This window comes from Coffea eugenioides, chromosome 8 (assembly GCF_003713205.1).
Source record: "Coffea eugenioides isolate CCC68of chromosome 8, Ceug_1.0, whole genome shotgun sequence".
In the NCBI taxonomy this organism is placed as follows: domain Eukaryota; kingdom Viridiplantae; phylum Streptophyta; class Magnoliopsida; order Gentianales; family Rubiaceae; genus Coffea; species Coffea eugenioides.
In genome coordinates this window covers 31,883,084-31,886,256 of record NC_040042.1, presented here as the reverse complement: position 1 = coordinate 31,886,256, position 3,173 = coordinate 31,883,084, and the positions used below count along the sequence as shown (strand labels likewise).

Genomic DNA, 3,173 nt, shown 5'->3' with positions numbered 1-3,173 from the left:
CTTTTGTGTCATAAGTGGAATCTACATCCCTAGATCTTAATATTTAGTGAATTCTACTCCTATTGTGAAATTGCATTTATCTATTTAAGAATTTTTGTAGTTGAATTAAAATCTGAAGTTTCTGCTCAAATTAATTGTGAGTCTAAATAATAGAGTAAATTAGTATCTAATAATTGTTTTAAATTGCTCCTCGTGGGATCGACCCGATACACATCTCGTACTACAATTGCGACCTGTATACTTGCAGTCCAACGGGTGTAAATTCGGAATTAAACTTGCACTTAAAGTAAAAACCCGTCAAGTTTTTGGCGCCGTTGCCGGGGAGCGGCAATATTAGAGCCTAATCATCTTTATTAATTTAGACAGCTTTATTTTTTAGATTATATTTAATCTTATATTGTAATCAGTTTTTTTTTTTTTACCATTGAAGTTGCATAATATCCCTTATTTCTGTTTGTAGTGTATGCACCGGGAGTCTCGAGAAGTCGCACCTTTCGATCCAGAAATTGAGAGGACACTACGTAGACAAAGGAGGCACACACAACAGCAAGAGGAACAAGAGATTTGGCAACCGATAGAGGAAATTTTGATAGAACTACCATTTGAAGAAGAAATGGCTGAAAATGAAGCAAATAGGCGAGTTCTACGAGATTTTGCTCTACCGGGAACACAAGGATCTCAAACGAGCATAGCAAGGCCTACGGTAAATGCTAACAACTTTGAGATTAAGCCATCACTTATCCAAATGGTTCAACAATCTCAATTTGGAGGTAATGCTGTAGAAGATCCTAACTCACACTTAGCTACATTCTTAGAAATATGTGATACAATTAAAATGAATGGAGTTAGTGATGATGCTATAAGGTTACGGTTGTTCCCATTTTCATTAAGAGATAAGGCAAAAATGTGGTTACACTCTCATGCTCCTAACACTTTTACCACATGGGATGATTTATCAAGGGCATTTTTGAATAAGTATTTTCCACCTGGTAAGACTGCTAAGCTAAGAATGGATATCACTGGTTTTAGTCAAATGGAAGGAGAATCATTATATGAAGCATGGGAAAGGTTTAGAGATTTGTTACGGAAATGTCCACACCATGGACTACCCGAATGGCTGATTATACAAACCTTTTATAATGGTTTATCTTTCTCCACTAAAACTATTATTGATGCAGCCGCAGGTGGAGCTTTAATGGGTAAATCACCCCAAGAGGCTCATAATTTGATAGAAGAAATGGCAGCAAATAACTACCAATGGGCCAATGAAAGAGGTAATACGAGACGTCACGCAGGTATGATAGAAATGGACACTCTCAATATGCTGAGTACTCAAATGAATAATGTGATGAAATTGCTAAGTAGACAAGGTGGAGTTGGTCCAAGTTCATCTAATGCACACGTAGCTTGTTGCTCTTTCTGTGGAGGTGAACATGATATTAATGAGTGTGTTGATTCTGAGCAGGTACAATTTGTCAATAATTACAACCGAAATGCCCCAAATAATCCCTACTCGAATACTTACAATCCGGGGTGGAGAAATCATCCAAACTTTGGATGGAAAGATCAAGGCAATCAACAAAGGCCAACCAATCCGCCGGGATTTCAACCAAGGCAACCACAGGCTGAAACTAAACCAAGTTGGGAGATCGCGGTGGAAAAACTTGCTAAGGTGACTTCAGATAGATTCTCCGAGTTGAGGGGCGGTTGGACCAATTAGCTGGGATGTACAGAAACTTGGAGGTTCAAATTGGTCAAATTGCCAATGTGATCAACAATAGAAACCCTGGTGAATTACCAAGTAAAACCGAAGTGAATCCGAGAGAGCATGTCAATGCAATCATTCTTAGAAGCGGTAAAACGGTTGAGGGATTCGATTTTGAAAATTCAGGTGGTGAAAAAGACAAGAAGCAAGCAATTGAAGGGGAGCAAGAAAGTCAAAATGATCATGTTATCATTGATATTGATGCACTTCATCCCAAATTAAATTCTAATTCTAATGTGATACCTTTTCCTCACAGGTTGAAGAAAGATGGACAGGATCGGGAGTTTGAAAAGTTCTTCAAAATGTTTAAACAATTGCACATTAACATTCCTTTCATTGATGCTATAACACAGATTCCCTCTTATGCACGTTTCTTGAAAGACATCATGTCAAAGAAGAGGAAAATTGTAGATAATGAGATGATAGCATTAACGGAAGAGTGTAGTGCATTGATTAAGAATAAACTCCCTCCTAAATTGAAAGATCCGGGAAGTTTTTCTATTCCTTGCACTATTGGTCAATTGCATTTTTCTAATGCTTTATGTGATTTAGGTGCAAGTGTGTCACTTATGCCGTTATCGGTTGCCCGGAGATTGGGACTTCAAGAGCTAAAAGCTACCAATATTACATTGCAATTGGCGGATCGGTCAATCACACGTCCCATGGGTATTTTGGAAAATGTGCTCATAAAGGTAAGACAATCTATAATACCTGTGGATTTTGTTGTCTTAGATATTGAAGAAGATGTGAGAATGCCAATTATTCTAGGACGACCGTTTTTAGCCACTGCACGAACTATGATTGATGTAGAAAAAGGTAAGCTTATATTACGGGTTAATGGTGAGGAATTGGAATTCAATTTGGAAAATAAAGAAGGGAATATAGAGCCTACTGCTCTTGTTTCTAATATGCCATATGATGAAAAGGTTAACCAAGAAAGGACCGAAGAAGTTAAATTTATAAATGTCCTTGGTACTAACTTTCATGGTGTAGGAACAAAGGAGGAGAAGATAAGGATGGAAGTTGGCTTAATAAATTCTCCATTCCATGAAGAAAATGGTGAAAAGTTGAGCCAATTCAGAAAAGACAAGCAAAATCCACTCCAAGGTGAAGTTGAGCCTCTCTATGACAAGTCTAATATTCCTCCTTGGCATTTGAGGAAATTGGACTATGAAGATCAATGCATGGTTCACCACATGGTGGATTGGCTCGGGAGTTTCGACGCATGGGGAGAAAATCTCTCTCTAATGCTCTAAAGTGATTCAACTTTTTCAGTCGAGCCAACGACTATAAACAAAAGCGCTAATTGGGAGGCAACCCAATATTTAGGTTATATTTGTTAACTTGGTGTGATTTTGTGGTTTGAATCAATGTTTTAGCTAAATTGTTGTTTTTGTAATGTAGGGTT

At 37.7% G+C, this 3,173-nt stretch overlaps 1 non-coding gene across 1 annotated transcript; it reads right to left on the bottom strand.

Annotated features, from left to right (window-relative positions):
• Positions 1–1,000: 1,000 nt before the first annotated feature.
• LOC113781864 lies at positions 1,001–1,107 on the bottom strand. Its single transcript, XR_003469763.1, has one exon. It is a non-coding gene; the product is annotated as a small nucleolar RNA R71 (small nucleolar RNA).
• Positions 1,108–3,173: the final 2,066 nt, after the last annotated feature.